Here is a 10,477-nt window from a genome sequence, read left to right as displayed (position 1 = left end):
ATGGCATCATAAAACAGAAATATGAAAGCATTATTAAAAAATTGCTTCATAAAAGAGTTATCAAGTAACTATCAGTTTTGCTGTTTAGACATGATGAAAGTTCAGCTTACACACACTGGACCACTTCAGATATACCGAACCAGCTCTATTATAATACATGAAGCTAATAAATATTATAATTTCAAAAATTGTCTTTGCTAACCTTATTCTGAAGAAATTGTATTGGTTAAGGAAATTTTTACACCTTATGAGACCAATTCACATTTAAAAGCCATTTTATTATGGTGATTCATTTGTTCATTGCATTGATTGGATGCATAGTTCTCACGCTGTGACTACTTCGTCTATTTTGACTTAAATATTGAAATAGTGCACTTATATTTTAAAGACTTGGGACTCTGCACTAAAGGGTATCATTCTGTTAATTATCCAAACTCTATGTGGTGGTTAAACATTTATGTCCTGTGTACATTTTATCTTCTACTTTTCTCCTTATTATTTATGTGTCTGCAATATATGTAGTTATATTAGCTATTTGGATCCTAGTGCATATTTGATTGCAAAGTGTCCATCTTTGCAGAAGTATAGCAACAAGTCTGTGCAGTCATACATATAGCAATGGTAGAGTTTATATGCTATTTGGCATAATTCAGAACATGCTTGTTGTGTCTTTGACAGCCAGCTACCTCTACATGTCTACAAAGAGAAGATGAGAAAATAATGTGATTAGAAGGGTGATCTGTTTCCTGGGTGTTCCAATGATTAAATTCTGTTGTTGTATGTTTAATTTCTTGAAAAAAATATCACTTTAAACAGTATTCTAAATAATTTTATTGTATTAAGTATTACAACTATATTCTGGAGGGGATAGAGTGAAGACATTGATGTAACATACTATTGACATATAAAGTTCATGATTATGCTTGCAAGGTTTAATAATATCCCTTGTAATATGGGAGCAGGAACAGGCACCCTGATGATGAAAATGACTGGTCTTTTTCACCAATGGAAGTCAATATGATCATGAACCTAAAATTACCTGCACATAATCTTATAATGCATTTTGCCACAGCTCTTGGTGTATATGAATGAGGTGTTCTGGGTAGGGACTTTGCACTTGTATTTCTTACAATTTTTCAGGTGTGTCTGGAAAATATGGGGAGCACACTTGAAGAATTTCCTCCTTACAAGATGATTATGAATATATCACAAGCTATTATATTTGATTGACTTGTGGCTATTTGAGCAGATTGCAAGGAATTTGATCATTAGTAAGGATACAGTTACTAAGCTTGCAATCCAGAGACTGTTTTTCTGTTAAATATTGAATAGTGCACTTAATGTTTAAAGACATGAGACTCTGCATTTAAGCGTATTATATATGGTTTATATGCCATATATATGTATATATACATATGTATATATGCATACACATATAGCTACACACATGTCTGCTTTGCCTGCTTGTTTGTATATGCATTGCATGCATTTAGTATCCATAGAGGCCTGGAAAAGAATGTCGATAACAAGCATTCCAGACAGTTGTGATCTATCTATGGGTGCTGGTAAAAGAACCAGGTCCTCTGTAAGGTCAAAAAGTACTCTCAACAGTTAAACCATCTCTCCAGCCCTCAATTCCAGTATTTCAATTCTATAAGAGACACAACATAAGGATCAGGTGACCAGCTATCCATCTGAAACAGTTGTTTGTTTATCTTACTCCTTTTAAATGGATACTACTCCAGAATAATCCAACAATGTAATTTCTTTTTAAAAAAATACTTTTTTATTTATTAAAAATTTCCACCTCCTCTGCTCCTCCCATTTCTCTCTCCCTCCTCCCTCCCCTCCCCCTCCCTCTCCAGTCCTAAGAGCAGTCAGGGTATCCTGCCCTGTGGGAAGTCCAAGGTCCTCCCCACTCCATCCAGGTCTAGAAAGGTGAGCATCCAAACAGACTAGTCTCTCACAAGGCCAGTCCATTCAGTAGAACCAAAACTGAGGGCCATTGTCCTTGGCTTCTCAGTCAGCCCTCATTGTCAGCCACATTCAGAGAGTCCAGTTTGATCACATGCTCCATCAGTCCCAGTCCAGTTGGCCTTGGTGAGCTCCCATTAGATCAGTCCCACCGTCTCTGTGTATGGATGCACCCCTCGTGGTCCTGACTTCCTTGCTCATGTTCTCCCTCCTTCTCCTCATTTGGACCTTGGGAGCTCAGTCCAGAGCTCCAATATGGGTCTCTGTCTCTATCTCCATCCATTGCCAGATGAAGGTTCTATGGTGATATGCAAAATATTCATCAGTGTGGCTATAGGATAAGGCCAGTTCAGGCACCCTCTCCTCTGCTGCCCACGGAACTAGTTGGGGAAATCCCCTTGGAAACCTGGGAACTCCTCTAGAGCCAAGACTCTAGCCAACCTTAAATGACTCCCTTGGTTAGGATAACTTCTTCCCTGCTCCCATATCCACTCTTCCTCCATCTCAATTATCCCATTTCCCCAAGCGCTCCACAATCCTCCCCTCCTCTGTTCTTTTTCCCCATCTCCCTTTCCCCCAATCCACCCCACCCCCCTGCTCCCAAATATAAATCTGACCACTCTGAACCTGATAGAAGAGAAAGTGGGAAGTAAGTAGTCTGCAACACATGGGCACAGGAGACCAATTCCTATGTATAACCCCAGTAGCACAGACAATAAGAGCAACAATGAATAAATGGGACCTTCTGAAACTGAGGTTCAAAACCCCGTGCCATTGTCCTTGGCTTCTCATCAGCCCTCATTGTTCGCCATGCTCAGAGAGTCCAGTTTTATCCCATGCTTTTTCAGTCACAGTCCAGCTGGCCTTGGTGAGCTCCCAAGAGATTAGCTCCACTGTCTCAGTGGGTGGGTGCACCCCTCGTGGTCCCGACTTCTTTGCTCATGTTCTCCCTCCTTCTGCTCTTCATTGGGACCTTGGGAGCTCAGTCCAGTGCTCCAGTGTGGGTCTCTGTCTCTATCTCCATCCATCACCAGATGAAGGTTCTATGATGATATGCAAGATATTCGTCAGTATTGCTATAGGATAGGGTCATTTCAGGTTCCCTATCATCAGTTGACCAAGGAACTAACTGGGGACCTCGGCTTGGGCACCTGGGAGCCACTCTAGGTTCAAGTCTCTTGCCAACCCTAAGGTGGCTCCCTTAACTAAGAATTGTGAGAAGCTTCTGTAATGTAAAGGACACTGCCATTAAGACAAAAAGGCAACCTACTGAATGGGAGGAGATCTTCACCAACCCCGCATCAAAGGCCTAATCTCCAAATTATATAAAGAACTCAAGAAACTAGACATTAAAACTCTAATTAACCCAATTAAAACTAGGGTACTGAACTGAACAGAGAATTTTCAACAGAAGAAGTTCAAACGGCCAAAAGACACTTAAGGTCATGCTCAACCTCCATAGAGATCAGGGAAATGCAAATCAAAACAACTTTGAGATACCATCTTACACCTGTAAGAATGGCTAAAATCAAAAACACCAATGATAGCCTTTGCTGGAGAGGATGTAGAGTAAGGGGAACACTCATCCATTGTTGGGAATGCAAACTTGTGCAACCACTTTGGAAATCAGTGTGGCAGTTTCTCAGGAAACTAGGAGTCGACCTACCTCAGGATCCAGCAATTCCACTCTTGGGAATATACTCAAGAGATGCCCAATCATACTACAAAAGCATTTGTTCAACTATGTTCATTGCAGCACTATTTGTAATAGCCAGAACCTGGAAGCAACCTAGGTTCCCCTTAATAAAAGCATGGAGAAAGAAGGTGTGGCACATATATACTTTAGAGTTCTACTCAGCGGTAAAAAAACAATGACAACTTGAACATTGCATGCAAATGGATGGAAATAGAAAACACTTTACTGAGTGAGATAACCCAGACCCAAAAAGAGGAATATGGTATGTACTCACTCATAAGCAAATTCTAGCCATAAACAATGGACATTGAGCCTATAGTTCATGATCCGAGAGAAGCTAAATAAGAAGGTGAACCCAAAGAAAAACATATAGTTATCCTCCTGGATATTGGAATTTGACAACAATGTAATTTCTCTAAAATATAATTTAAAAATTTTAAAGATAAAAGCAATACATATTTAAGGAAAAAATCTGAGCAGAATAAAGCACATATAAATATAGAAGCAGTAGATGACAATACTGGGGTCATCACCAATAGCACCTTGTGAAAATGGATGTAGATTTTTATTTTTATTTTTATTTTTGAGACAAGGTTTCTTTATGTGTAGCTCTGGCTGTCTTGGAACTCACTCTGTAGACCAGGCTGGTCTCAAACTCACAAATATCTATCTGCCTCTGCCTCCCTAGTGATGTGATTAAAGTTGTGCAGCACTACAACATGACTCGATTCTAATGAACATTTTATTCAGGAGGATCAGAGAAGGGCTTAACTTGCTTAACACCTGCAAACAACTTAAGGAAAACTTCTTTAGTCAGTAATTGTGCTGTCAGATGTAATGTCTCAGGTGGCTTCTAAATCACTCACTTGTCTATTTCATGTCTTCCATCATATGACCTTTAAGCTGCCCCCAACGAATGCCATTGAATATTTCCTTTCTTTCTATAATTATTTCCCATGCTTACTTATACAGCAAACTTATCTCCATTCCTGAACTTCATGTTTTGCAATCTTTTATCTAAGACCTTTCAAAGGAGTTGTGCTATTGCTGGGTCAAGAAACATGGATGTGTGTTGGGATTAATTAGAGTCCTGGCCTTCAGCTGCTCTTCCCTGCCTTAGCCTTCTGATTGGAGTTACTAAAAGCTGTGCCTTGCCTAGAGGATGAGAGGATGGGATTTTCACCAGTTGGCCCAATGGACTGATGGGTAAAGCCTCCATGGTGCTATTAAAGAAAGGGCTTTTTACCAGTGATTAGACATCCATGTGTCTGTCTATCTCTGTGTGTGTATTTCAACCTCCAGCCCCTTGCCCGAAGCTTATGAACTGTATTGTAGCACGCAGAGCACAGACAGGGGTGCAGTGTGCTGCAGATGTGCCACTCTTGGAAATGCTTGGAAATTATTTGTTCCCATTGTTAAAATGCTCTAGTTGTTTTATGATAAAGGGGTTGGAGAGATTATTTGGCTGTTACAAGTACTTGCTGCTATTGCAGAGGACCTGGGTCCTGTTTCTATCAGATAGCTCACAAATATCTGGAATTCAGCTTACAGAGGTTCTATTTGTAATGTCCTATATACATTGGCTCTACATATAGACAATCAGGCAAAAATACATGAGAACAAAAATAAGTATACAGGGTAATAAAGACATTTGCTTCTGAATAACAATGTTTTTATATACACACATTTATCTGTGTTTCTGGACACCTAGGATTTCAAGGAATTATGATGTGTTAGTTTTTCATAGCTATACAATGTATTACAGGTTTGGAAGCAACATGGTAGTTCCTCTGCTCAGAGTCTAGCAAAAACTATGGGTGGAACTATCTGACCCCTCAAAACATTATGAATCTTTAACTCTTTACAATTATGAATGTGTTCTTATTTGGAAAAAGATTTTTTTGTAGATCTCATCAAATTAAGATATATGAGAATATTCATGACTCAATTTACTTGACTTCTTCATAAGAGGAGAAAAATGCCACATTAAAAGCAGGGGTACGATTGAACATCCTTTGGATATATGCCCCAAAGTGGTATTCCTGGGTCTTGACAAAGATTGTTTCCTAATTTTCTGAGAAATCAACACACTGGCATCCAAAGGGGCTATACCAGCTTGCATTCCCACCAGCAATGCAGGAGTCTTCCCTTTACCCCACAACTTCCAGCATAAGTTGTCATCAGTGTGTGAAAATGTCAGGAAACTAAAAAGGGAGACATGGGGTCAGGGAAAAGAGGGTCTCTAAAGGATGCTCAATCATGCCACAAGGACATGTGCTCAACTATATTCATAGCAGCATTGTTTGTCATAGCCAGAACCTGGAAACAACCTAAACGCCCTTCAACCTAAGAATGGATAAGGAAAATGTAGTATATTTACACAATGGAGTACTACACAGCAGAAAAAAATGACATCTTGAATTTTGCAGGCAAATGGATGGAGCTAGAAAACATCATTTTGAGTGAGGTAACTCAGACCCAGAAAGCCTATTATCACATATACTCACTCCTAAGTGGTTTTTAAACATAAAGCAATGAAAACCGGCCCACAAATCACAATCCCAGAAAACTAGACAATAATGAGAACCCTAAGAGAGACATGTATAAATCTAATTTACATGGGAAGTAAATTGAGAGCATGGGGACCTTGGGAGATGGTTGAAGAGGAGGGGAGAGGCAAGGAGGGGAGCAGAGAAAAATGTAGAGCTCAATAAAAATCAATTTAAAAAACCCCAGGGACACATGTTAAGAACCTTGGGTTATAATTGATAAAGAATTTATCAGGGTACAGTATCAAACTAAGGCATGTAAAGTTGAATGGTCAGTATCAAAAGCTAAGATTTTCTACTGGTCTCTTGGAAGAAATACCATGAGTTTTATATACCCAGATACTGGAAAACTGAAATAAAATATTTTTAAAATATTTTATTGTCACTACTTTATAACAATTAAAATATTTTAATAAGTGTATTACCTTACTCAATGCATTTACATACACAACATGCTTGTTGCTGTCACTCTCAGACTCTCTTATCTCTTTTCTATTTCAACTCCCTTTCTACAAGTCCATTTCACATGATATTTTGTGACTCACTGAATCCATTCAGAAGCATCTGGGTAACCAAGGGTTTAGAACTATCCATTGGAAAAAATAGTTTCCTAAGTTGTACCTGACTGTAGACAATTCTTTTAAAGTGGCTCTTTATTAGAACTATTGGAAAAAGCTAATCAAGTGACTGCCATCCAGGTGAAGATAGAACTCTATTCCTCATCTTATAGGCAGAAGTCAACAGCTGGCAGCATAGAGAATGCTATGTTAGATATGGATTGATGTTGGCCACCAACCTGTAGTTGGCTTTCACAGTTCCTTGTCATATGACCACCATAGACACTTGACAATATGGATTCCAGCTTTCTTTTATATTTGCAGATATGTATCTCTTTCACTCTGCTGGAGCAGAGACTTTCTGACTTTAAAGATTTCCTATTATTAGGGAATGCATGCCCTCAAAAGCAATCTGTTTTAAGGACAAATATTTTGGGCACATAATTACAGTTATAAAATGAGATGTCGCCGGGTCTTGGTGGCGCATGCCTTTAATCCCAGCACTCGGGAGGCAGAGGCAGGCGGATCTCTGGGAGTTCGAGGCCAGCCTGGTCTACAACAGCTAGTTCCAGGACAGGAACCAAAAAAGCTACGGAGAAACCCTGTCTCGAAAAAAATCCAAATAAATACATAAATAAATAAATAAAAATAAAATGAAATGTCCTCAGACATAGATATTTAGGTAGGAGATGTTAAAGTCTTCTGACCCTGATGCATTCTAATTTATTAGCATTGACAATATAAAGTAAAATAGTCCACTAGCCATATTAGGTATTACTGAAGTAGTCATCTTTATCTTAACTCTCTGTTTTCACAGCTAAAATACTGTCTGAATTGGTCAGGTAGATTGATAATAGACAGAGAGATATATAAATTATAGATAGGTAAATAAGTAGAAAGATAGTCGATAGGGAAGAACATAGTTTCTTTTTCAACACAAAACAACTGGAGCTTTGTAATAGTGAGAAGAAAATGAACAGTCTTTACTCTTACATAGCGGTTTACTGTCTACTACTGATTATTTATTAAGTTTACTTTAATTAAACAAATACCCAATAATTTGACTTAACAGGGAAAGATGGACATATTTCTTGAGTTTTTATTAAAAATAGTTAATATCACATGTGCTCTTATACCATGGGATGGAAACAAATGTGGATCCAATGTTTTTGTCTTTGAATTATAAGTGTAACAATATAAATATTTTTCCAATCAACTTCCTGATAACCAATCTACATCAACTGATGCTTTGTGGTCCTTCTATTATATATAATCTCAAGCTTTTGAGATTATATAATCTATTATATATAATCTCAAGCTTTTTCAGAATTATCATACTATTTAATATCTATATCAAATAGAAGTATAGAGACCCTTTATATTAGAATAGGTAACTATGTTTTAAAAGACTTGATAGATCTAACCTGTAAAGACTACAAGTTACACTTAAAGTAGATGGGATATTATAGACAACCAAAGAACAAAAATCTCACTAGTCTAAATTATTTGCTTATTTGTATTGCTTTAGAGGTAAAGGTTATGTTAAATATTTGACCACCATATTGAGTGAGGTAACCCAGACCTAGAAATACAAATATCATATGTACTCAATCATAAGTGGCTTTTAGACATAAAACAAAGTAAAACCAGCTCACAATCATAATTCCAGAGAGCGTTGCCATTAAAGAGAGACATATATGGATCAAATCTACATGGGAAGTAGAAAAAGACAAGATCTCCTGAGTAAATTGGAGGTGTGGGGAATCATGAGAGAGAGTAGAAGGGGAGGTGGAGGGAGAGAGGGGAGCAGAGAAAAATGTATAGCTTAATAAAATCAATTAAAAAATTAAAAAAAAAACCTTTTGACCACAACCAGGGCATGAGTATCATGTTATTGTCATAGTTGCCCTATGATGGAGGAAGGTCATTGGCTAATAAAGGCACTGCCCTGGCCCATTTTATTGGTTAGAGGATAGGTGGGAGGAGTAAACAGAACAAAATGCTGGGAGGAAGAGGAAGTGAGGTCAGACTCCACAGCTCTGCTCTCCTGAGCAGATGCCTCAGCAGAGACGCCATGCTCCTGGCTCCTGGGCAGACGCACGCTATGAAGCTCCGACCCAGGATGGACATAGGCTAGAATCTTCCTGGTAAGCGCACCTTGGGGTGCCAATCACAGATGATTAGAGATGGGCTAAATTAATATGTGAGAATTAGCCTAGAAGAGAATGGGCCAAGCAGTGTTTAAAAGAATACAGTGTCCGTGTAATTATTTCGGGCATAAGCTAGCCGAGCAGGCGGCTGGGGTGTTGGAAACGCAGCCCCGCAGCCCCTACTACTACAGCCCTAGTCATTGTAAAGACTGTACTCCATTCTCCTTTAAATGCCTATACATTCTAGTTCACTTTCAAAGAGTTGTTATAGGATGCCGAAAATTATGGACTATAAATTATGGGGATAAAACATGAAACCTTTGATTACATATAAAAACCCTGGAAAACATATATAGAATACATATGTACATAATATACATGTAAATATAACATATACACATAGATAATGTGCGTGTATGCAAATATGTCCATATTGTGTACAAGTGTGTTTATGTGTATATGATGAAATTCATAATACACTTAAATGTAAATTATTCCTAAGAATCACTGGTTTAAGCAACTTCTCAACTAAAATTTCCAGAATGATCTTAATTTTCTCAGTAAAAAAGCACTTTCCGGATTTGTTTTAGTTTTTCTTCTCCGGTTTATCCTCTGTTTTTCCTCTGAAGAAGGAGATACTTTATAACAAAATCTGCATTTCGCAAGAAAAGCAGTGTGATGACAAATCATGACTTTTCAAGGCAGTTTGTCTCCTAGGTCCTTGGATTTCTTGGCAAGTGGCACAGAATTAGAGGGTGCAATAGGTGCCCAGCTCACTCGAAGCTAAAACTTGGTTAATTGAGCCCTATGATAAACAGAGAGACAAAGATGATACCGACTTTTTCTCTGCCACATCCTTTGTCTTGCCTTGTTCCCTAATTCATTTGATGTTGTTTTATTTCATGTGTTGACTGAAGTGGAAACTGATGGCAACAGTTTAAAATTCTCTCTTATCTATTTGAAATTTCTTGTTAGCATTCCTGCTCGGCTTCCATCAAGGTATGAAAACAGAAAGAATCAGATACAAACAGAGCATTAAAAATGCTTCGGCCTCTTGGGTTCATTTACTACTTCCCCATATATGCAGCTTAATAATTCACACCCTGCAGAACCCCAGCACGTCTCTATTAAGTTTGATGTCCTCTATTAATGTGGCAGCACACACCCAAAGCAACACTGCAGTGTTGGGAATAGCAGCCAGGGCAGGCATGATTTTGAGAGCCTTGTTCTAGAAACGCCCCTCTAGACACATTAGCCCATTTAAAAACAGGTCTTAGAGAAGCTAAAGTCTGTTAAACAGCGTTAGTTTTAAGTGTAGCTAACTATAGAATTTTAACAAAAGTCGAGAACAGCAGCACCCACCCTCTCTCTCCCTTTTCTAGACAGGAGCAGAAGCAAACCAGCTTTTCTGTGTCTCTTCATTCCTCTCAGCAGGAATTAGCAAAGGAGCTGACACTCCATGCTGGAAAAGGAATAGTACCCACGTGGAATTAATAGTCTGGGGTTACAGGTCAGGTCAGAAGAATCTAAGGTTCCATTTAAATGTTATAT

Source organism: Microtus oregoni, unplaced genomic scaffold, assembly GCF_018167655.1.
Source record: "Microtus oregoni isolate MIOR12 unplaced genomic scaffold, Mior012 000012F_ref0000307, whole genome shotgun sequence".
NCBI lineage: Eukaryota > Metazoa > Chordata > Mammalia > Rodentia > Cricetidae > Microtus > Microtus oregoni.
This window is presented reverse-complemented; position numbering follows the sequence as displayed.